Source organism: Podarcis liolepis (genome assembly GCF_965112155.1).
Source record: "Podarcis liolepis genome assembly, chromosome: 7".
NCBI classification, from domain to species: domain Eukaryota; kingdom Metazoa; phylum Chordata; class Lepidosauria; order Squamata; family Lacertidae; genus Podarcis; species Podarcis liolepis.
The window spans coordinates 66,181,500-66,207,202 of NC_139561.1; the positions used below are offsets into that span (position 1 = coordinate 66,181,500).

General features: G+C 44.4%; 1 protein-coding gene and 1 long non-coding RNA gene across 2 annotated transcripts in view; one reads left to right on the top strand and one right to left on the bottom strand.

Annotated features, from left to right (window-relative positions):
- EXTL1 (exostosin like glycosyltransferase 1) overlaps positions 1–25,703 on the top strand; it is a 62,196-nt gene that overhangs the window by 9,637 nt on the left and 26,856 nt on the right. The gene's annotated exons all lie outside the window — the stretch shown is intronic.
- LOC310710851 lies at positions 1,059–25,282 on the bottom strand. The gene is made up of 4 exons (XR_014528274.1): positions 24,935–25,282; positions 11,451–11,612; positions 2,662–2,759; positions 1,059–1,259 (listed from the first exon to the last, which is right to left on the bottom strand). It is a non-coding gene; the product is annotated as an uncharacterized lncRNA (long non-coding RNA).

Genomic DNA, 25,703 nt, shown 5'->3' on the forward strand with positions numbered 1-25,703 from the left:
CTCGGAACTGTAACTCTGTGAAGGGAATGGGGTGTGTGTGTCTCCTAATATCTCTTGGCACCCTTAACAGACCCTCCAAGTGTCCTTATTTTCCAGGGACAGTCCCGGATTTACAGAAGCCGTCCCGGTTTCTGATTTGATCCCGGAATGTCCTGCTTTTCCTTAGAATGTCCCTATTTTCATCTGCGAAATTTTGGAGGGTATGGCTTAACCAGTTATTATTCCCAAGATTCTTTGGGGGAAACCATGACTGTTAAAGTGGCGTAACAGGGTTTTAAATGTGGGTATAATGGTGCTCTAAATGTATGGTGTGCACGTGGCCTATCTCTGTTCACCAGTAGCAGTCTACACTTTCTTGTAATTTTGGGAGTGATGCTGGAGTATAAGTCTAGCAATGGCTAATAGAGACAATGGCTAGGTTCTACCTCCAGCTGGAGGTAGCATGCTTCTGAATACTAGAACTGTTATGTACTGAGAACACACTTTGCGACTCTGAGTATATTTCAAGAACACAAGTGGAAGAGCTCTTGCATTCCTGCCCTGCTTGTGGGCTTCCCACAGGAACCTGGTTGACCACTGTGAGAATGGGATGGTGGGTTAAATGGGCCTTTGGCCTGATCCAGAGTGGATCTAAATCCATGCTGCTTTCCTCACCCTGCCATGAACACCTTTCAAGACAGTAAGAGTGGCTGAATGTTTTTGACTTGTACCCTATTCCACGATAAATGCAAGCAGGTCTATGGTGAAATTTAAGTAAATGTTCTATGAAATATTCTTTAGAAACTGTTGTGGTCAGTTTACTAAATTATGTATTTTATTTATTTAATTTTATGCAGAAATCCCTTTCTGTGAAACAGCTGAGAGTGCTTATCCATAAAAAAAACCATCAGCAATAAAAGCAGTTTCGCTAGACTGCTAATTATTCAACCTTGGGAGATGGCTACCAACATGAATTTAGTGGCACAATGGGAGAGGTTGTGGAATGTAGCCCAAATGGAAAAACTAACAAAACAACTTAGGGACATAAGAACCTAAGTTGAGTCTGCTGGATCAGGCCATGGGGGGGGGGCTGAGTGAGTGAGGCAGCAACAATCCCAGTACCAAAAATCTTTTTAATATATAGTCCTCAAAGAGAGAACTTGGAGCACTGCGGAATACAAAAAGCAAGGATGACTTTGAAAAAGTTTAGTACTGGTCTTTTCCTATGTGTTGAATAAACAGTGTAGCCACCATCAACTCATGGTTCATTTTGGAATAACCTGTTAAGAAGACATGGAAGAGACGCTCGATCTGGACAGAGATCAAAACCAACAGCATGAAGTATTTCATAAGCTTACCTGCTACTTAAGTAACTGGAACATGCTAACCTGCATGGAATGTCTGGGGCGGGGTGAGGTAGGAGGAGAGGAATGGGGTTTCTTTGTTAAATGCACTTTCAAAAATAGAGTTTCAGATATAAAAACCAAATTCAGTTATAAAATCATTCTAATCCAGTGCAGATGCAGACTGGGATACAACAAGCTTTAAAGGCTTGTTGAAAGAGGAAGGGATTCAATACCAGGCAGGCACCAAAAGACAACAGAGGTGGTGACTGTCTAATACATGGGTCAGCAAACTAAGGCCCACGGGCTGGATCGGGCCCAATTGCCTTCTGGATCTGGCCTGCGGACAGTCCGGGAATCACTGTGTGGATCGCCAGCACGCACGTTCTTCCCCTCTCCCTCCCTCTTCCTCACATGGCAGCGGCGGCGGCACCTCCTCCTCCCTCCCTCCTCCTGGCTTCTCCCCGTCCTGCCTAGAGGAGGAAGGGGGCTGGGCTTTGTTTGTGCCAGCAGCAGCAGCAGCGCTCAAGGGGCCACCATTTTAAGCAGCCCCTCTCTGGAGCCCTTTCGCGCGCTGCTCATCGTCCCTCCGCCGCCAGCCCCTGCCACTCACACGACACAGGTAAGTAGCCACCAGGGCTTGTGGTGCTCTTGCATCATTTTTTTCTCCAAAATATAGTCTGGCCTCCCACAAGCTCTGAGGGACAGTGGACCGGCCCCCTGCTGAAAACGTTTGCTAACCCCTTGTCTAATATGTAATGGGGGGGCCTTCCAAAGGTGCCACCATGCTAGAGGCCTGACTCCGGCATTGTAGGGAATGGACCTTCTCCTGCAGAGTACAGTTATCGGTTGGGTTTATAAAGGGTGATCTTTAGGTATCCAGATCCCAAGCTGTATGGGGCTTTGTACAGCAGTACCAGCACCTTGAACTTAGTGGAACTGTTAACTTAGCAAACATTGCCTTATCGAGGTTCCCAGTTATGAAGAGGCACATTGCGTTCTTTTGAAAGCTTTAGTACTCAAGAGCAGGTTAATGGGCTTTTTATTAAAACACCTTTTGTTCACTACTTCTAGGCTATAGGAGAACCTAAAAGAGGGGGCTGCCTCTTCACCAGGCACAGCAAAACATCACGCCCCCTATAATGTTGAATCAAACTTCTCAGGATGTTTTAGGGCTTGCACCATCACCAGATCTCTGAATGCTGTGAGGAAATAATTCACCCTTGTGGATTCTGAGGGTAAATGAGCCTGATTTATGGGCCCCACATTCCTGAAGGTTGCATTTTCAAACATTTTCAGGCCTTAAATGTTACACCTCCAAATAAATGTTTGCACATACCAAATGTTTCCTGTGAACGCAGGAGGGTGGAAAATGCGTCTGTCAGATTGTTGGAGATCACGTAGTCTTGGGCTCTGTCAGAGTTTTCAGAGGCTCCACTGCAACATCATGAGAGAACAATAGAGTGGGATTAAGCTATAAGGGCCCAGGATGTCTGAACAACTGGAGACAAAGACATTGGTATCAAATGGGCACTGTAAGACACCCTACCACCATGCTGTGTGTGAGGTGAGTGCTCCAAACAGAAGGTTCATGCACAATTGCAAAAGGGAGAGGAGCACCAGAATGTATGAACTAGCCCAGTGCTAGCTCCATACATTTTGGCACCTGAGGCAAACCTCAAAATGGTATCCTGTCTACCACAGAAAAAGTGGGGAGTGAAGATCTACATCAGGAACGGGATGGCAGGGAATCTAATCAGCCTTGCCCAATGGTTGAACTGGGAATCAAAGTCTGTTGCAGGAGGAAATGGGCCCATGCTGAATCATGCTGGGAAGGTGCAGAGCTCAGCAGACCCGAAGGGCAGCCCCCACCGTTTCCTCTGTAGGGGTGGAAGGAGACCAGCAGTGCCTCCTATTCTCCATTTCTCAGAATTCATGGACATTCAGTGAAGATGAATGTTGGATCATTTGGGACAAACAAAATAACTGCTTTGTACTGTGCATTGTCAACTGTGGAACATGCTCCCACAGGAGGCAGTAATGGCCACCAATTTAGATGGCTTTTAAAGAGAATTAGACAAATTTGTAGATGTAACGGCTATCTGTCGCTACTAGCCATTATGGCCATGCTTTGCCTCCACAGTCAGAGGCAATTGCTGGGAATTACAAGAGGGGAGAGGGCTGTTGCACTCAGGTCCTGCTTTCAGGGGCATCCTGTTGACCACTTGGAGAACAGGATGCTGGACTAGATGGGCTACTGGCCTAATCCAGCAGGCTCTTCTTACATAATTATTGCAGCAACTGTGTGTGTGGTGGGGGGAATGCGAGAGAGATGGGGCCAGCTCTACCATTGGGCAGTGAGGTGTGGGTCAAGCAGCCTTGGAACCATTTGGCAATGTTTAGGAATAATCTGGAGATACTGGCAGGTTAAGTGATAGAAGATAGGGGAAAGAAGGCATTGCATCATCATAAAGGCGGTTATCAAATAGCTGTTGGGAGTGTCTCGAGAGGATTCTTTGAAAGGGTAAAGCCTCACCACATGTTAGGCTTCCCTACAGAGGCACAGAGCTCAATTATCAGATACAGGAGATAATTAAGTTGTGAGAGGTGGCACCTCAAGAGAATACTCTGATAGGAGGCTGGAATATTTCCCAAGTGGACCAAGAAAGTGTCTTGTGTCAAAATTGGGGGTGGTTTACTCTGTCAACTTTTGTTCCTTTCATTTTTCCAGCTGTAAATTCAGTTTTCCACATTTCCACATCATTTTTTAAATAGAAAAAGGTTCTCACCAAAATCCACCCACATTTAAATGTGAATTTCGATCATGCACAATTTTGCTTACAAAATTATGCAATTTCTCCCAATGCAAAGAGTTTTGGTATGTTAGTTCCCCTTAATAAATGACGTTTTATGTATGCTTCATCCTAGCACATGCATTTTTGAACATATTTAGAACACATGGCTAGAGTACCACAGTGCAAAATTTGGATAAATGTGAGTTTCTAAGGATGATGTTGTGTTGGTTCACGTATTGTTTTGGAAAGTATGGATTGGGTAAGTTTGCCTTCAGATGCAAACTGAATTAAATATCTTCCCCATCCCTAGTCTCCAAAGGCTTCACAGGTGAATTGTTACATCGGCAGTCTAGAGCCTCTTTTATCAGATAGATTGAGTGCTGTCAAGGAAGTGGGATGTAGTCTAGAAAGCTACAATAAATCTGTTTGTCTTTCAGGTACCACAAGAGACTATTTCTTGTGTTTGCTATCAGATAGGTGCTGCTCTGTAATTTCTCACACCCTACTAAGTTCCCGAAATGCTTTTGAGTAGCCTTTCTACCATCTTTTCGAGAGGGTGCACAGGCTAAGACAGCCTCCCACAAGCTGGTGCCTTTCAAATGTTGGACTCCAGTTCCCATAAGCCCCAGCTAGCATGGCCAGTGGCAAGGGATGATGGGAGTTGCAGTCCAGCAACACCTGGAGGGCACCAGGTTGAGGAAGGCTGGCCAATATGGCTTAATCGTGAAGTTGCATTCCTGTGGCCCCTTGTCTGGGAATGAGCCCTACTGAACACAGTTGGACTTACTTCTGGCTAACAGTTATAGCCAATGTTAGTCCTACTCAAAGCAGACTAACTTCTGTCCATTAATTTCAATGGGTCTTCTCTGAACAGATCTTAGTAGGCTGCACCCCTAAGTAAACTTGCATAGAATTTCAACTATAAATGGTTTGCTTTTGGGAAGCCTCCAGTCCTGCCTCCAAGAGGGAATCACCCTTTGCCTACTGCTTCCCTCTCCATCCTGGTTGCTGCTTTTCTGCACAGAGAGGCTGCAATCAGTTAATTGCAAAGCAAGCTTTACTTCCCGATTCTCCTGTGGACTGTGAAACCAGCCAGATGAGATAATGTATCTGTCAGAACAGGAGAGAGAAGCCAATTCATCTTGTGCTGTGCATGTGAAAGAGAGAGCGAGAGTGTGAGAGCGAGATCCCGTTTGCTTGTTGTTTCTGGTCTCTGGGGCTGCAGTGCAGCGACCAAGCGGCAGGGATGAAGGTGAGGTGACAAAGGTCCTGTGGCTTCTTAGCAACCAAGGGCAAGGGCATTTATGGTGGCACCGTTTGGCTGGAAGGAACCGAGTGGCCTGGGAATATGGTCGTGTGTGTTACGAGAAAGCTGCAATCAGGGGTCATTGTATATGGCAGCGTGAATGGGGAGTGGGGGCAGAGAGAGAAGAAACATTGTTCAGTGTTTCTCAGATACAGGAAAGTAGATTGGTTTTAGGTTGCCAGCTGTCCAGATGAACCAGCCACTGCTTTCAAAAGCAGCTTTAGTTAAAACAAATAAGGATAAAACATTTAACAAATGCAGAATGCAGCAGCCAGGGCATTGACTGGACCATATAAACTTCTATTTGCTAACCCAGGTGTGAGGAACCTTTGCAGGTTGCTGAACTCCAACTCCCATCAGCCCCAGAAGCTCTGAAGGGCTCTGGTAGGCCTTAGAGGTCAAATGACATGTCATGTGACTGTGCATTGTGTCCCTGCCCCCAAGGGGGACATATAGGATACTAGGTCCCAACATTCTGGTAAGGTGCTGTGGAAAGGGATACCAATACTCTTGTCTAGGGTCGGACGAATCTTTCAAATTTAGTTTCCATTTTTTCCAGTCTTAAGTTCAGTCCACTACCTTTTTGCATCGACCTGTGATTCTTTATTTTTCAAGTCCTCGTGAAATTTGATCAGCATTTAAGCCAGAATTTCTCTCAATATACCCATTTTGCACGTATTTTTTGTCTAATATGCACATGTTTGCAAACCTTTCCCTTAATAAAAAGCATTTTGTGCAAAATTTCATTAACATTGATTTTTATGCGCATTTCCTAGCATGTGCATTTTTCTGTATATTTATTGTTGGAAAAATTGTGAAATTTGGAAAAGTGCACATTTTGAATGATAGCTACATTTTGGTTTGCACAGATTTTTCCTTTTTTTGGGGGGGGGGGAAGATGCAAATTGGGTAGGTTTGCATTAGGATACGACCCAAACTGACTTCCTACCTCATCCTTCTCCTAAATCTCAGCCCTGCCAGACCCCAGTGTCTGGGTCTCCTGGCAAGAGACAGGGCCCAGGGATTGTCCTTCGCTTTCCTGCCCTGGTGGCAGGCTGCACATCTTCTCCAGAGTACAGTGGCAACATATCTCGGTAACTATTTTAGGCTCCTTCTCATACTCCAAGGAATTAATTAAAGGCAAGTCTGAAGTGATGGGGCTTTTTTCCCTTTCATTTCCTCCACATGACGGAGGCATCGGCAGAAGCAGCACAAAGACACTCGCCGCCTCATGCATTATTAAATGGGTCCTCGCCCCATCGCGTCAGCCGAGCCTCGCGCTCGGTAATTGTCGTTCTGAGATTTCAGTATAATCCATTGTGTTTGTTTGTTTGTTTGCTGCTGTTCTTAAAATGAGCATTCACCTTGCTGGATTTCCCCTCCTCCTGTTTTGACACCCAGCTTCCCACTCTTCCCCCATCCCCACGCCTCCCTTCCCCATCTCAACCTCCCTTTCTCTTTTGGCACAGATATATTTTTCCTTGGTGGAAGAGTGCTGGTGTTCGTGTGAGTGGTGTTGATGTGGGAGAAGTAAGTTTGTGCATGCACTGCTTAGAGTGAGGGCTGCATGCTTGGATTTGTTTATTCAGCGAGGAGGCCAATATTAACTGAAGGGAACCTTGAAGGGGGGGGTACACTTACAGAAGTCAAAGATTCAGAAGCCAGAGAGACAAAGGTGGGCAACAACTCTGAAGGCAACACCATTCCTATGCACCAGAAGTGTGGAACCTTTTTTGGACCACATTACCCCTGTGGAAAGTTGTTGGGGGGGCATATTCCAGTAGTGGGTGAGGCAAGATCCACACACCGTTGCACACACTTAACTAACACACAGGTAAACACAAACGCTGTTTCCCATGGAAACAGTTCTGTATTTGATTCTTAGTAACGCCACTGAAATTTCACCTTCCATTTTCTTTATCATCTTTTGTTTACTTTACAAGTATTTTTTAAGAATAGTTTTCATAGTATCCATTACCTGTCCTGTCCATACAAAAGGCATTAAGAGTAATCCAGCAGAAGAATGCAAATCAAGTCAATACTTCTGAACTGCAAAACCTGCCCTACGGCGACGTGAGTTTAAAGCCCCAAACTTCAAAATGCTCTTGTATCCTGAAAATTGCACGCTTGTAGTTGCAAAGCACATGGACTACTTTTTGCCTACTTGCCAGGAGCACAAGTCTGCCGAGTCATTTTCTTCCCAGCTTTGCACAGTATCAAAGCCCCTTTCCCTCCTTTCGAAAAGCTGTGTGCCCTGATTTGAGAAGAAACCCCACTGAACACAGTGGGACTCACTTCAGCATGGTTTGAGCTCTTACATTTGAAAAGCGGATTAAGAGTTTGTTTCCCATGCACATTGCCTTTTTTCCAGGGACTCCACAAATGTGACCTTTACTTACTACCAAGCTGTTATTTGTGGTTGTTACCAGTCTCCTTCCTTGCCTCTTCTGGCATCCACAGAGAGCATGTCGGTGAGACAAGGGTTTCTCTCATTTATGTGGGTATGGATAAAGTGAGAAACGGGTTTGTATTGCTGCTCAGAAGGGCCCCATGCCATTTCTTACTAGCTCTAAATCTGAAGTGCAAATGAGACACCTGAGGTAGGGATCTGTGTCAGCTGTTCTGCTCAGCAGAGGGATGAGGGAAGTTCCCCCTGGTGAGCTCTCAGGTAGATTTGTGTCTGCTTCTTTTTGGCCTGCGGTTTCCTCCCCTCAAGCAGCCCTTGTGAAACTAACTTTTGCCTCTGGCCGTAGCTTTTTAGAAATCTGCGCATTTGGTGCAACTAGGGGAGAAATTCAATTCAATTCACAGTCAAATTTGAATTTATGTAATTTGCACTTCCCGAAACACAGCCATCTTTAGAAATTTGCACTTCTCCAAAATTTGCAGTGCAGTTCTCCAGCCAAGTAATGTGTGTATAGAACTGCATATATTAGTGCAAAGTGCGTCTATATGAGTGAAAATAACATACAAAAATGTCTTAGATGAAGAGAAATGGTTTCACCAAAATGCATGCAAAAATGTATAGGAGAAATTCCTACCACTAAACTCGCATCATATTAGGAGACATTTGCACTGATTTTTCATGAGGAATTTCTTTTCATAAAATATGATTCTGTGATTCTATATGAAAACTTACGTGGAGAACTGAAGTTAAAGCATGGAAAAATTAGGAACTGAGAGAAAGCGAAATGGACAGATTTGGCCATCTCCACCTTGGGCAGCAAAAAACATGTATTTGCCCTCTTCTGGCTGAACATTAGCAGAGTGTTCTCATGTTCCCTTTCAGTCTTCTCTTCTTCAGGCCACATATGTCCTGTTCCTTCAGCCTTTCTTCATAGGACTCGCTGGAAGCAGCCACAGAACATTAATACACCTACTTAAGTCTGCCACCCTCAGCCATTTGGGAGCAGAAGAGAGGAAGGAGAGTGCTTGAGTCTAAGGCCTGTTGTGGCTTGTTCCTGCTATTGCAGGTTGCACAAAACAACGCTTTTGTGTGATGTGCTAACACTGCCATTGAAACCACCAGTTTGAGAAATCTGGAGGTGTCCTTTCATTGGCTCCAAGAGCCCCTTTGGTCCTTAGAGCTATTCTTAGGTGTGTTTTTTAATTAAAAAAAACCATAAGGCATTTCCCCTCTGGACCCTAGATGTGAAGATGTGAGAAATAACCAAGGAAATGTCTGCAGAGGTACTGTAGGAATGCCAAGAAAATGGATGCACTCATTAATGAAAACATCTGCATCTTGATTCACATCTCAGTACATTAGGCCCAAGCACGCCTGGCAGTGCATTTTTCATATCTGTGTATCTTTGCATGAAAGGCCCAAGAGGAGGCAAAGACGCATCATTGCAAAGAGGAGATGAGCGATTGTCTTGCCAAGAGCTGAGACGCTCGGTGATGTTACGATGGGAACAGAGATGCCGTTTGTTAATGTAGTACATATGTCATCAAACAGTTGCCAGATCAACAGCATCAATATGAGCAATGCCCTTTTCTTTGCTGGTGAGGCTTTTCAAGTACTGTGTGGCCACTAATTCTTGCTTTAAAACTCCATTTATCACACGTCCCTCATTTCCGTGTGCATCAGCTGGTGGACTTTGTGCAGAGTTTGCACCAAGGATACTCACTTCAAAATATACACATTCAAAGAAGCCCCTGCCCCAAACCCCACTGAACATTTACTTTGTTTGGGTGCTCTTTTCTTTCTTTAACTACTGTTTCTCGGCATTCTATTTAAACTTCGTCCTTGCCCTCACTTGCCCTTGCTTCTGTTTAGTCTGTTTGGCAATAACAACCTACCAGATTTTCCATATGAGCGTAAAGTGGTGGGACCACGTTACTCAGAGTATCGTCACATCATTGGCAGTGGCAGACCATGTGATTTTGTCAATCGGATGGGATGGCAACAAGAGCAAGTGAGGCCAAGGACAGTGAGGGCAAAGAAGAAGAAGAAAAATGGTACCAAAGAGCAAGAGGAGGGTTTCAGGGTGACACAAGGGTGCTGAACAGCACTGCAAACATATGTTAAAGAAGCCGGTATGTAGTAAATGTGTGTGTGTGTGTGTGTGTGTGTTGTTCGTTGTACTTATAAATCAAATCATAAAAAATAAAAATAAGGTGGAATGAAACCAATATAAGCTTATATTGTTGATATAATCTCAGGTGGTTTCAGGCTCTAAGTAGGGTTGTGCACGGAGCTCTTATTTCTTATTTCCAGACATGTATAACAGTTGTATAACAGCCGTTCATTAGCCCAGCTTATCTATTATGCACACAGGTACACAGACAGGACATGCACTGATCATTACATACAAATTACTATATGAGTGTACAGCTATACTGTTTTTGTACACGTATACACAGATGATACACTCCCTGAATGTGCCGCTGAACAGCCATTATATCTTGCCTGCCCAAATCTCCATCAATGCCAACACCTCCCCAAACTGCCAGCTTCCCATTCTAGGTCTGAACCGCTACTCAGAACTCCCCACGTCTGAGCCTCAGTCCCATGTGCCGCTGCTGAACACCACCCTCCACACATCCTCTTGTGTGCTAAAATGGCAGCCACCCAGTCTTGACAACGTCATTCAGGTCTCTTTCCCTGCTGACTGAAGGCCACAGCTACTGCCACACGTTCCACACCCTTCCGCACAGACTCCAGGTAGGGATGGGTGAATCTGTCAGTTTCAGATTCTCTCAGTTTCTTATATTTCCAATCTTAAATTTTGTTGTTCATATTTCCATAAGTTGCAACAACAACAATAGTAACAACAACAACCTCATGAAAATCCACCATTGCTTTAGTGCAAATTTCTCCTGACACACACATTTTTGCAAAGCTGTTTTCCCTAATACAATGCAATTTTCACTACAGCTATTTTCACTACAATATAGGTTGTTGTGCACACTTTACCCTAGTATATGCATTTTTGTACACACCACTTGGCCTGGAGAACTGCAATGCAAAATCTGGAGAAGTCTGAATTTTGAAGGACAACTGTGTTTCGGTTTGTGTGTCATTTCAGGAAGCGCAAATTAGGTAGGTTCATATTTAAATATGAACTGACTGAAATCTCTTCCCCATCCCTAACTCCAGGCCGCAAATCCCCCTCTCCTTGACATGAGGATAATAGGAAGCTGTCTTGTACAGAGTCAGACCATTGGTCCATCTAGCTCAGTATGGTCTACACTGAGTGGCAGTGGCTCTCCAGGGTTTTCAGCTAACAACCTTTCCCAGCCCTTCATGGAGATGCCAGGGGTTGAACTGTGGACTTTCTGCTCTAGTCCTGAGCTACAGCCTTCCTGAAAGTCAGGCAGTAGCTGGTAGCCCTTTGTCCTGCAAAGGGCATGGCTTTCTTGTGCTAAAGAGGATTCAACTGCGGAGTGTGATAAGGGTGCTGCAAACCTCACAGGGGATCCCAAAGGGATAGAAAGCCCCGCTCTGGTCATTGGCAGTGCAGTGCAGCTGGGGCAAATGACTGGGGACATGACTATTGGGGGGTGGAAGTCTTCTGGAATTACCAGTGAGGGGAAGGAGCGAGTTATTTCTGAAGAGTCCCTGGTGAGTCTTCTTCCTGCTAATTGGGCCTCACTTGCAGATACAGGCGTGGGTATCATTTCCGTGGCAGCCGGTCTCTCGGAAAGGAGAAACCAGGCAGATTTGCCTACCTTCTGTCTGACCACCTGCAGAAAGCAGAATTGTAGTTAAGAGCCCGCCATATGGCTTTCTAATGAAAACATCACTTCCAATAGATTTGCTCTAGGATATACGCAGCCTGCTCTGCAAGGAGGCAGGCTGGATCAAATCAAGAGCCACTAATCTCCAGGCAGAGAGAAAGCGAGTTCTGATTAAACGAGACTGACCTGTTGGCCCAGAACTAGATATTTCTGAGATGGGGGTTTCTTGATTCCCAGTCTGCGTCTTAATGCATCTGAGCCTCCTCATAGGGAGGGCGGGAAGGTGAGGGAACCTGGATTGCATTATGCCATGAAGTCCATATGATCTCCCTTTATGTGTAGCACAGAATTACGTTCAAAGGGCATAAGCCCTTGAAACCTTGGAAATACCTGCGTCAAATATGTACACTTTGTTCACATATATTGGCCTAACACTAAATCAAATCAGGGCTCAGTATGAACGAGCAAGTTGGGGGGAGGGCAAAAATCACACTTGCTCAGCTCCTCCCCTGGTCAAGCTGCTGCTGCTGCACCAGCCATGCTGCAAGCCATGGTTTGTTTTAGTGTCATGTGCAAACCAGAGCTTATGGTTTGACTTCTCCAGACAAATGCAAACTGAATAACATTTCTCCCCTGTCCTTATTCAGAATAAACCTTACCAGGAATAATGGACAGACCTAAGCAGGCCCAGTGGTTACAAAATGCCTGTTGTCAGAGTGTCTGTTGGAGGAAGGGAGACAGAAAGCCAGGAAAGAGGGGGAACGGAATGGTGCACCCTTGAAGAGGGCATGTCTGGCTGGTAGGCACCTTAAGCAGGCACACTCCACCCTGCAATGTTTTGTTGCAGATTCCACCAGCTCTATAATAAAAACAAAAGCTCTATAATAATAATAAAAAAGAGCAATTGTTAGATTACATGTTCTTATTTTTTTGAAGAAGGGAATGGTTGTAGTTAACTAACACACAATGATATGAGAGCTAATTTCAGTGTGCACTCGTGTGTGTGTGTTCTAAAGTAGTAAATCTTTGTGTAAGAATAAGAGAGTTACACATATATGAGCGCCCCTGTTTTCTTAAGCGAAATTTTAGAGGATATGCAACTCTTGTGATTTACACAGTCAACACAAGCTTTCTGACTGGTAAGAGCTTCAGGTTATTTTAATCATAAACACCGAGTCAGTGTTTACAGATGAGCAGAAGCTCATCTGCTTCATTGTAAAGTTAAAAAGCAAAGTGTGAAATGCATTGGGAATAAAGGATACAGGATTTCTGGACAGATGTGTTTAAACTTATCTTACATGCCTTTTACAGCTGTTTGCTCCCTCTTGTTGCATTGACTCAGTATTATTATCCCTTCTGTGTATTTGGAGAGGCTGAAACTGAGATAACAGTGGGTTGTCTACCCTACAACCATCCACTGAGTTTGTGGCTAAGGCCACATCTGTATTCACAGTAGAGTGAGATGGTACAGTCCTGCTTTGTAAAGCAGGTGCCATTTTTAATGCTCTCTCATAATATACGATAAACAAATAATTTCCCTGCAAGCAAATAACTAGTCTGGCGCATCTGGCAGAAAGATTCTAGTCCAGTCCTCCTCCTCCTCCTGTCCTAGGATTTATTTATTTTTTACATGCAGGGTAAATGTGGTTCTATTTCTGAAGTCTGAAGTGGTACAGACAGTTCTGCCACGTTAGGACTCTGCTATCTCATTCTCCTGCATGTGTAGATCCAGCTTTGTTTGATAGGGCCTGGATTAAAAGAGCTGGTAGGGTTTGGGCAGGGACCCTGATGAGGGATGCTCAAGAGCCCCACACATCTCCTGACCTACAAATAGGGATGTAAGAAGACAGGAATTAGTGACTTGTTACCCAAAGGCTTCCGGTGGTTGACATCACAGGTGTAAATACATTACAGTGGTACCTCGGGTTACATACGCTTCAGGTTACATACGCTTCAGGTTACAAACTCTGCTAACCCAGAAATAGTACCTCAGGTTAAGAACTTTGCTTCAGCATGAGAACAGAAATCGTGCTCCAGCGGCGCGGCAGCAGCAGGAGGCCCCATTAGCTAAAGTGGTACTTCAGGTTTAGAACAGTTTCAGGTTAAGAACGGACCTCTGGAACGAATTAAGTACTTAACCCAAGGTACCACTGTATACCATAAAATCAGAACAAAAAAAACCTCCATAACAGCCACAGGACACTTTGGCAGCACTTGTAACAAAACAACATAATCTTTATCAAAAACCTGAGACTGAAACTATGTGAATCAAGGTGCCAGGTGAATCTTACTGGGGAGAGCCTTTCATAGATGGGGAGCCACAACTGAAAGGGCCCTCTCCCTTGTCACCACCCTCCAGGACCTGAGAGGAAGATTCAAGGGCCTGGGTATGTTTCATACAGTACTGAGATAAAGGTACCTTTTTACCAATTCTGGAAGATTTTGGGTTCCTGAGCTGTAAATAGCTTTATACATAAAAAACCCCCCAGCACTTTGAACTGAGCTTGGAAACATACAAGCAGCCATTGTAGTTGCAACAGAATTGGTGTAATATGATATGTTCATGTTGAATTGCACTAAATTGGAGCTTCTGAACCACTCAAGAGTTCAGCCAAAAACTTCATTGTTTGTCTTGCTCACTGCTATTTAACACAAGTTATGTAACTATTTAAAGCAAAGGAAACATCCAAACAGCATGAAAAAAAGCCATTAATTACATATCTTTTGCGGACCTGACCAAAAAAACCTGTGTGAACGAATGCCAGTCATATTCCTTTCTCCGATTTCCATTCTGGACCACATATGAACATGCAGCCTACTGCAATTTCCACTTCCTTTTCTGTTTTCACTAGAACTGTCTGACGTCCCCTACCCACAAGGCCTATGGTCTCTTCTGCCATCATTTTTTTCACATGACGAGGCAGCCATGCAGAAAATGTGAATATTCCCAAACCAGATATGCATCACTTTGCAACCTCTCTGTCCTGTGAAAAACCAACCAAATTAGCTTTCCTAAGCAGTTTGAAGTCATGCCAGGTTAATCGAGTTTTAACTGGCTTTTGCAGCTTAAAGGCTCCTACCGAACAACAATTTCCGTATATTTCTTTGCGTATGTGACACACAAATTATTTCTTAACTTTGAAAAACAGGTTTCCTCTGTTGCTAGACACAACCTGTGAGGTGTGGTGAGGCCGTCCATATACCCTACAGCATCTCACAGGTGAAAAATGGGAATACTTCTTTTTTCTTAATGCTTCTATTCTCATACCCATGAGCTTCTTCCTATCACTAGAACACACTGATGCAGATTCTTCTTACTTGCTGTACAAACCAGAGTTGAGCCAAAATGCCTCTACCATCTTGCATCCCATGGATAAGGAACCCTTTCACCTCGAGGGCCGCATCTCTCAGAGAGAACCTTCTGGGGGCCACATTCCAGGGGTGAGCACACTGGTTTCCCCCAGTTCAATTTAACACCAGAAAGTACTAATGAGGATTGAGGTGGAACTGCAGCCCAGTTTCTATCCCCCCCAACCCCCCCCCCAAAACCTACAGTCTTTTTGGGAAATGGTATGGTATTGTAAACTTCCCAAAGTCCAAGGTTCAGAAAGTGATATACGGTGCATATTGTATGCTCACTTACCCGAGAGCAAGTTCTGTGGAATTCAGTGGGTCTTGCATCTAAGTAAGCATGCACAGGACTACAAAAGTCAGGACCCTTTCCCTTTCTTAAGCTGCAATCCTACCCATGTCTACTCAGAAGTAGGTCCTATTAACTCAGTGGGGCTTTCTCCCAGGTAAGTGGATTGCAGCATCGTTGTTATATCCAGTGCTAGTCCTGCTCAGACCTGGACTACTGAAATTGCTAATGTAGGTCAGTGGGGCTACTCTGAGTAAAACATAGCTGGATACAAGCCTTAGCGCTTAGGAATTGTCCTTATTTTCCTCTTTCTCTCTCTCCCCGCCCCTCCTCTTTTGTGGGTTTTTTTCACAGACTCTTCCCTTGACATAATCAGGTTTCAGCACTGACAGGGATCCATCCATCATGTACAACAAAGGAATTTGCCGGGTCAGAGAATCCCCACCTGAGTTAGCAAAACGCCATGTTCCCACTTCGCTTCTGTGGCAAAATAATAAATAACGCCATTTCCCCAGTATTATGTTTTCTCCCCTTCAGCAATCTGCAATTTGTTTTTTATTTCTTTCAGAGGTGTGCAATCGTTTGCATGGCCATTAGAGTTTGATTTGGCTGTGATGGCCCTGGGGAAACCAGCGCCAACTGTACCCTAAGTGAGTGCAGAGAATAGGCTGATAAAGGGGTGCAGGGGTAGTGCATGGTGCCGTCCTTATGGGACTGCATTCTCGAAGACCTGGGAAGGGGTTAGATTAGATTGCATGTTCAAATGCTTCCCTAGGTAAACTTGACAATAACACAAGGTCTACAGGTGAAGGGCGGTATAGGGGCTGGTGGGAGTTGTAGTCCAACATCTGGGCTACACAGTGTTGGTTTCCACTGATTTACATTGAGGAGTGCTATAATTTTAAATTTTTGTTTATTAATTAAACTATTTCTGTACTCATTTCAGTTCAAAACTACGAATTGGTGCATGATCCAAGTAGAGAAAAACAATAAAACATTACTATAAAACACACATCGGGTAGCAAATTACAACCACAAAGTGATCTAGGTATCCCACTCCCTGAAGTACCACAGTCCCTTGCTTGCTTGTACAGTAAGCTTGAGGCTAAGCTACAGTAAGATACACAGGCTGGCTACATTCCCTGCAACTTTGGTCTTGACTTCTGTCACTCTTGCCCAAAATATGCCCTCCTTCCAGAAATGGGAGGGCACTAGGGATGGATGAATCTGTCAGTTTTGCTTCTCTATGTTTCTCAGTTTTTCCCCAATATAAATTCAGTTCTCCACATTTCTGCAGATATTTGGGGGAGAAATCCTAATGAAAATTCATTCGCATTTTGGTGTGAATGTTTCCTTACAAACCGATTTTTGAATGTAGTTTCTTTAATGCACAAGCTTTTGCAAACAAGTTCCCCCTACCATAATGCATTTTTGTATGTTATCTTTGTCCCCCCCTTCACATTCTGCCCTTATATTTCGGACCACAGAAGCTTACAGGGAGGGCAGGTAATTAGTGATGATGATGATGACTAATGATGTTTGGTTGGGGACTGCTCCCCACTCCTGTCCTAAGATGCTGTGAAGGTTGCCCTACATGCTCAGACGTCTGCCAGCACATGAGGGCCAGGGCATGACCCAGCGAGAGCGGCTGTAAATCGAAGATTGCACTCGGATGCCCTGCTGAGCCTCAGCTTTCTTGCAAGTGACCAGGATTTGCAGGGTCAAGTCAAGTATTTTAATTGTGGGTGGTGGGGAGAGAAGATCTGGTGCTTTTGAACATATGCCCACAGTATACAGTAGTATCACCTCCCTGCTGACCTCTGTCTTTCAGAGTATTTCCCCTGCAGAAAGTGGCTGGGGAAGCGACAGGTGTGTAGGCAGAGGGCTGAAGGTGGAGTGGCCCCCTTGCATATTCTCCAAAGCAATTTCAAATAGCGACTTCCCCCATGTTTCTCCACAAACCTGAGGTTTTCTCATAGTTATTGGAAATGTTGTTTATATTTAATGCTCCCCTGCTCAGTGCCATTAATTCTACGTTGCTATTAAACGATGAAAAGCAGTCAGAATTCACCTCTGAGGAAATGTTCTAATGACACAAATATGCCTGGTGGAATTAGGGATGGAGGAGAAATTTGATTTAGTTTGCACTTAAAACTGAATCGACCTAATTTGCACCTTCTGAAACAAAGCACGAATGGAAACACAGCCACCTTTCTAAATTTGCCCTTCTCCGAATTTTGTAATCCAGCCAAATGTGTATAGAAATGCACACACTAGGGCAAAGAGTGCATGAAACAGTGTACAAAAAATGTGTTATATTAGGAGAAAGGGTTTTCCACAAAAAGTGTGTATCAGGCAAAATGGCACACAGGCATTGTATATTATGAGAAATTTGTACTAAAATGCTGATGCATTTTCATGAGGACTTTTTCTTTTTCATTGCAAACTAATGCGGAGAACTGAACTTAAGATTGGAAAATATGGGAAATGGGGAGAAACTGAAACTGACAGCTTCACCCATCCCTACTGGGGAGATGATATGTGCAGACAAAGGGTTAGATGTGGAATGGTCCCCTTGCATTTCTCACAAGGCAACTGCAAACAGTGACACCTCCGCCCCATGTCTCTGCACAGACTGTTTCTTCACTTCTGTCTCATGCACACACCTGCCCTGTAAGCTGCATCAATTCTGCTTTGTTATTAAATGATCAGAAGCAGCCATAGCTCACTGTTAGGAAAACAGTCTAATGGCACAAAGATACCTGATGGGATACTAGCTAAAGTGGTGCTTTGCAGCATAGGGGCAGCCATCCCTGCCCAAGAGTGTGGGGCACACTGGAGCACATGTCCTTTCCCCCATGTGCCTGTAAGTGTAGAAACAGTGAAAATGAGAACTGGCACTCGCTTGGCTTCCATGACCCATTTTTATTTACTTTTGTATGCATTATTAACCCTCCTGGGTGTTCTGTAATCATAGTGCCACATTATATTGTTATGCCTACCCCACTTCTCCAAGCAGTGAGATGCTTTTTGGGGCAGAGAATAGTTTCTTTTCCTTTGGAAAGAGGTCCCTTGAGGTTTGTTGGTGCTTAGTAATATTTGGGTTGATTTACAGATATACTAGTTGAGTATGGATGGAAGCATCGGATAAGCTCTCCAGCAGATCACCCACATGCACTCCAGCTGGTACTATAAGATGCTGACAAAGCCAAACTCAACTCTCAGGACCCCCCCCCCTCAAATTTTTGTATTTTTTCACACAGAGACATTTAGATCACTTCATCCTTTGCTGGTGGGTGGGGAAGCGGATGTAGTTCCTAGTCTTCGAGAAAGGCCAGCTATCGAGAGCCATCAGCCAGTCTCACTAACTAAAGAGAAATACTTGGCATCTGTGCTAAGACCAAAGCAATTTCTAGCACTACTCCTAGATCCATTTGGCCCTCTCCTGCCCTGCTCCCAATCTTATAAGAATATATATAATTAGAATCCATTGCCCCACGTTTTCCTCCATGGTGCCACTTTCTTTCTATGCACAGGTGATTCCCCTCTTCCTCTTTTCTCCACGATAAGTATTCAGACATGCAATCTTCCTCTGCATGAGTGCATAACTTAGTTGTATAAGAACACAAGAAATGTTCTGCTGTACCAGGACAAGGATCCAGGGGAATTCTGCTTCCAATAATTGCTGTCTATGTAGGCTCCCAGAAATTTGTATACAGGGCATGAAAGCAATGCATCCATTATTCAGAGAGATACACTGCTTCTCAGCGTGGAAGTTCCACTGAAGCAATTGTGACAAATAGCCACCAGTAATCCTCCATGAATTTGTCTAGTCCTTTTCTCTTAAAGCCACAGCCATCACTAGAACTTGTGGAAGATGCAGGGTTCTTGTTGTTTGGTCTGTCCTGCATCTACTGCAGGTCAGTTTCACAGCTGGTGACCCCATGCTCCATTACCATGGTGAGGCAGTTTCCTGGGTTGGCGGGTGGGGGTGGTCTGTGACAGCTGCTAGAAGAGCAATCGTATTTGGGAAGCAGCCCCATCCAATTTTCCAGAGTGAACTTTGCCTAACAGTGCAACTATTGTCAGGGGTTGATCTGTCAAAGGGGGGAAAGCTTTAAACGTCCCCCATTCACCTCCTCTTGTCCAAGGAACTGTATTAGCAAACAGGTTCCATCAAAGCACAAGTAAAGAGGGAGCCTTTGTACTTATGCTGCACTAAGAATATTTATAGGAATATTTTTACTATTACTAGTTGTTCAGAAGTTGGGTTCTGATTCAGATCAGCTAGCAGGATGAACACAAAATAGTAACAGTAAGGGTGGATCTGTGTCTACAAACATAGGCTGTAGCTGAGTAGGTGAGCAAACTCTGGCCCCAGTTCCCCCTTCCATCTGGCTTTGCCCCACCTGTCTCCTTGCATCCTCTCTCTTTTCCCACCTTGGGATCTTCACCTCAGTCCCAGCTTCCCCAAGTCTTGCTCTGCCTCTTGGCTGTACCTTCACCCTGCAGCCATGCTCATTTCTGTAGGTCCACATTCATTCATGACCTATCATGTCTTGAAACATGGTAGTCTTTCCCACTATTCTCAGTGGGACATTGGCTGCTGGGCATGCAAATAGGTCTGTGAGGGTTTGGTGCATAACAGCTTCTGACAAAGCTGTCATGGACTATGAAGCCCATGGTGCACAGTAACTGCTGGTGAAGTAGACACGTATCCAAGAAGATTTGGGTCTTGCGTGACTTCGCAGATAGGAACAGATGGCTGTGCAAATAAGAGCAGATGGAATCTGTGGAGTAATGGGAATGTTTAAGCATGCTCCTAACTCCAGAATGCACTTCGAATTTTGTAGGATTGCATGTTTCACCCCAAATTCTACTTTGGTTAGAATTTGCAATAATTCTAAGTTTGACATTGACAATGCTGTGAAGCTAGAAAGGAAGACAGTAGACAAGCTTTTTTAAAAAGAGAGAGAGAGAACAAAACAGTTCTCTTTTAGTATGCTGTTCCTCTGGGCCAGGAATCGGCAGGGAGAAGGGCTTTGGATGTTTGCATGCAGGTTCCCCAAATAAAGTGTGCTCCTTTATTTTTATTATATTTACACACCACCTTTCCTCCAAGGTGCTCAAGGTGGTGTCTGTGATTCCTCAGTTTATCCTCATAATCAACCATGTGAGGTGGGTCAGGCTGAGAGTGAGTGACTAGCCTGGGATCACCCATTGAGCTTCATGACTGAGTGAGGATTTGAACACTGGTCTCCCAGGTCTACACCACACTCCCTCTCAGCTTTCAGATGATACCCCTCCACCTGTCTGTCCCAACAAAGCAGTTCAGAAAAAGTGAGCAAAAAAAGCAGTCAAAAAAGATTATCTGCCTACACTCATCACCTCTGCTCCCCATTGGGACCAGCTCTGTCTAAGCTCATTTACTGCCTTACTTTTTCACTTTGCAGCAATGTCATAATTACAGTTACTGCCAGATTCTGACCAAAATAGGATTTGGAGCGAAATATACAGTTCCACTAAAGCAAAAGCACATACTGAGCTGTGGGCATGCTTAAATATCCACATTACTCCTGCAGATTCCATCTGCTCTTAACTTGCACAACCATCTGCTCCTATCTGTAATTTGATACAGGCCCCAAATATTTTTGGGTATGTGAGTTTTGCTTACGGTTCCTGTGCCTCATGGATTTGGGTTTTGTAACCTATAGTAGGCTATAAAGCCTCTACTTTGAGTGAAGTACATGGGAGCAAGAACAGAGGGTGGTAGTCAACTGAGTTTTACTCAGAGTAGACCCGTTGAAATCAATGAACATGAGTAAAACTTAAGTGGAATACCACCCAGAGAAAGCACTGGCAGCATGAAGAGGGTCTTGTAAAGGTAAAATTGCTCTCATGGCAAAACATTAACAACAACAACAGTTTTGTTGGGTTGCCCCAGCCACTCTGGGCAGCTTCCAACATATATAAAAACATAATAAAGCATTACACATTTAAAAACTTCCCTATAAAGGGCTGCCTTCAGTTGTCTTCTAAAGGTTATATAGTTACTTATCTCCTTGGCTCGGGGTTCAGATAATTCCATAGCCTCTAACATTTCTCTTATGAAAACAGGGACATCCTAAGGAGAAGCGGGACATTCCAAGATCAAATTAGAAACCAGAGCGGCTTCTGTAAATCTGGAGCTGGCCCTGAAAAATAGGGGCACTTGGAGGGTCTAATGTCAATCAGCCTAAAGTGCCTGATAGGACTCCCTTTATTCTAGAATTTGGGGGTGCCCAATAAAATTGCAGGAGATTCAGGACAGACAAAAGGATTTTCTCAGCTCATGCTTGCAGGTTTCCTACAGGCATTTGCTGGCTTCTGTGAGAACAGGATGCTGGACATGATGGGCCACTGGCCTGATCCATCAGGCTCTATGCTCTTAGTTTAAGAATGTCTGCTCTCTCAGACCTGCCTCTGAGCAAAACCTCACCTTGTTGCATTGGTGCTTCTACAGCTAGCCAGAAGGGAGGTTTCACCACTTCCGCTCCTTTTCTGTACTTTTTGTTTTTAAGGAACAGTCAAACAAACAGCGGCCTACATCCTTGTAGTTTCCTTGGGGCCTGTGATGGTTGGGAAAGAATTTAGGTTCTTTTCAGGTCCTTTCCTATTCTGTTAAAATGCATGAAAAGTGAGGCTGGCCCAGCTACTTCTGTCCACAGCTACCTTTGCTCAACGAGACCTCGAATTAGGCCACAGATTATTACAAGTACAAGTCAGGGAAGGACACTCCTCAGGGATGTTGGGTCTTGCAGAAATCCCTCCTAGTCTTGCATGCTGATGGCAGGAGCAGCTGAGCTGTTTCTTCACAGAGATGGAGGTGAAATGTGTTTGGTCTGCATTTTAAGGCGAACCGATCTAATTTGTCAGGAATGGATTTATATGTGGATCAGAACACAGCTGTCACACAGACTATACACTTCTCTGAATTATATGATGCAATTTCATTGGGGGAGGGTGCACAAAACTGTATTTTTGAGGAATTTTTTGGGGGGAAATGTACTGAAAAGCAGAACATTTTAGGGGAAGCACACAGATAAAATGGAAGTTAAATGCATGCAGTTTAAATGTGGGGTTTTCATGCATTTTTTAAATCTGCAAAACATGGGATGGACCACAACTATAATCGAGTCTGTGACACAGTATGGAAAAAGGCTTATCTGTCCATACCTGTTTCTTCATTTATACAGGGTGCCATCAATATGAATCATTGTCTCTGTTTGAAAGGGCAGGGGTTGGGAAGCAGAATGCATTCTGTTAAGCAGATATTGTAGTTGTGTGACAAGAGTATTAATTCCTCCTGGGCCTGAGAAGCTATGTTATAAAGTACTGTTGCATGCCACCCCAATCTCCGAGCAGTGTGAGATTCCAGGGGGTTCCAGGTGGAATTAACCAGAGTTTGTGTTTCCTTTGGAATGAGGTTGAGTGCAGACAGTGGTGTCTTATATAAGGTTTATTTACACATATCCACAGTTTGAGCCTACAATGGAGGGTTCACAGCATTAACGCAGCAAGAAGGATTTAAACAGAAACCAAGCATCGCTCTGACTCTCTTGCTTGCTTCCTAGCTTGCTGCTTTGCTTCTGGCTTACATCACTCCACACTCAGCTCTCATCCCTTTTCTAACTACCAACCAGTTGAGGAAGGAGCCCTCAACCCATTTTCTGCTTTCTTTATTCACTTAATGGTCCCTTACTTAGGCAATTGCCTCACTAGGAAGCTAGCTTGGCTATTTCAGGAATCAGAAGGGAGACAAGGCATACAGACTACCTCTCCACCAAAAAGCCTCATAACATGTGTGTGTGCGCGCGCGCGCTTCATTTTCACCATGTTCTCTGGCCCTGCCCACTTTGGCTTCTGGCCCTCCTGCTTTACTAGAATACAGCCCCCAACAGGTCTCAACTGAGATAATGCACTGTGGTGGCCTTGCAACGTCTGTGTGAGTGAGCAGCAAGCAGGTGTCAAGAAGAGTGGCTAGTGAATGTCAGTGCCCTCTGACATGCCGAATTACGATTCAGCTGTCCAATATTCAAAAGATTATTAAAATCAACTAGCTAAAAAGAAATAAAATGCACGTAGCTTCTACATGCCTGGGTAGGCTTGCCTACGCAAAAATGTTTTAACCAGGTGCCATAAGAAAGCAGAGGGAAGGTGCCTGCCTGGTGTCAATAGGCAGGGGTTCCAAAGTGTAGTGCAACTTTTGATCTAGTTTTACTGACGGACTGTGAGTATAAACAAAACTCAGGCACTAGTTCTTAGTAACATCTTTGTATTCTTTATGGCAAGGAGGGGAGAAGTCAGCTTTCCGCTGCCACTCCTTTTTGGTTGAATTGGTGGGAGCAAGATGAGGCTGGGATATATAACTGCTTTGACTCGCTGACCAAAGGCCAGGGTTTAAAGTTTTGTTTTCTAATTTTTTTTTTATATTGCTGTACACTGCCCTGATATTTTATGAAAGGGTGGTATATAAATACTTTTATAAATAACATAAATAAATGCTGCTGTTCATCACACACTGTCATACACATACATCACTATGCTAAAATGTTCAGCAAATCTGCCTGGGGCCTTTGTGGGACAGAGGTTCAGAGCACTTTATTGATGGTCCTTTTCCCCAAACACAGGATGTTCCACGGAGCAAACACAGATTTCAGCCCCTTTTAGCAGGCTTGGAAAGGCTGTGAGCTGTTAGTGCCAGCCAACAAGCAAAGGAACTGCTCCAAAAGAAATATCGCGTCAGGCCTGCCAACTGTGGAGTGCTTTCGGGATCACTCTGGTGTGGTATGTCGGCCAAAGAACTGGCAGCTGTAGAGACTGCTGGATACCCGCCAACAGCTTGACGTTGGTTCTGCAAAGGGGCATTCTGGCCACAGAGACGTCTTTCTGTTCCTGCCCAGGGCTCCATTGGTACTGCCGTAAGGTCTGCCGGCAGTCACTTGCAACTTGCGCTATTTCTCAGGGCCATTTTTGTAGGTGTAGGTTTGTGACTCAAGAGAAACTCACGCTGCTTACATGTGTGTAAAACCATCTTCATTTAAGGCACTATCATACCACAGTCATGCTTCGCCCCGCAAGAATCCTGGGAACTGTAGTTTGTTAAGGGTGCTGATTGCTGTTAGGAGGCCTCCGATTCCCCTCAGAGAGCTACAATTCCCAGAGTTCTCTGGGAAAGCAAATTGGTTGTTAAAATTGCTATGAGAACAGGCGCTCTGTGGAGGGAATAGGGTTCTTCAAAAAAACCTTTTCAGGTGCCACACATTTCCCCTGCCATTTTAACATGCTAGGAGTTGGGGTGCAGATATCAGAATAATTAACAGGGTGGTGGGCACTGTCTCCTACTTTACTGACGGCATCCTCTGTTTGAAGGCTGCTGGGCCTAAATCTGATTTACAGAGAAGGGACTCCTAAGAGGGGAGAGCAAGAGGGGCCTTGAAGTTGCCCATAATCGGTTAGCAGCACATAGAAAACAGGCCGAGAAGGCACCTGACCGTAGTCCTCCTCGCTGTGGTGAGATTAGGGATGGACTGGCCATTTTGGTCATGTACATCCCGATTGTACATGCTTCCATGTGGATTTTAAAAGGGGGGATCCTTAGGGTCTGTGTAGAAACGCAAATATAAAATAAAGAAACAGAAGTACTTACAGGGCAGTCCAAGGACTCCAGCGCTGACTCGTCCATTCTTAAAAAAACAACCCTTTGAACATCAGAAGTCATTTAGTTGCTCACAGCCTGAAGTGGCTAGTGTGGGGGCCTTTTTTGCTGCTGTATGCTTAGGGCAGGGCCATGTTCACACCATGCCTTTAAAGCAATCATAGACATTCATGACTCCCACAAAGCATTCTGGGAGCTGTGGTTTGTTAAGGGTGCTGAGAGTCGTTAGGGAGGCCTCCTATTCCCCTCACAGAGTTTTGATTCCCAGAGTTCAGAGTTCTGTGCAATCTGATTGATAACTGTGTTCTAATCCAGCTTTAAGTTTGGGAACTGTGAGTCAGGTCAGTTCACTTTAAGAATGTGCAAAGATCTTGCTGAATCAGTCCAGTGGCCTATTTAGTCCAGCATCCTGTTCTCACAATGGCCAACCAGATGCCCTTGGGAAGCTCACAAGATGGGCCTGAGCTCAACAGCACTCTCCCCTTCTGTGGTTTCCAGAGACTGGTGTTCAGAAACATATTGCCTCTAACAGTGGAGGTGTTTTTGACAAGTTTTGAAATCGGAAAATATGCAATTTTACACAATTTAAAGTTTGTGCAGAATTTTATTTCAGTTTTAGTATAAGTGATTTTTAAAAAAGAAGTAGAGAGAAATGTCAAAATGAGCTGAAGCTCTCTGTAAATGTGGACTAGACGAAATTCTCTTCCATCCCTCATTAAAGTGAAACAAGCCCACACACGCATGAACAGATCCTAAACCA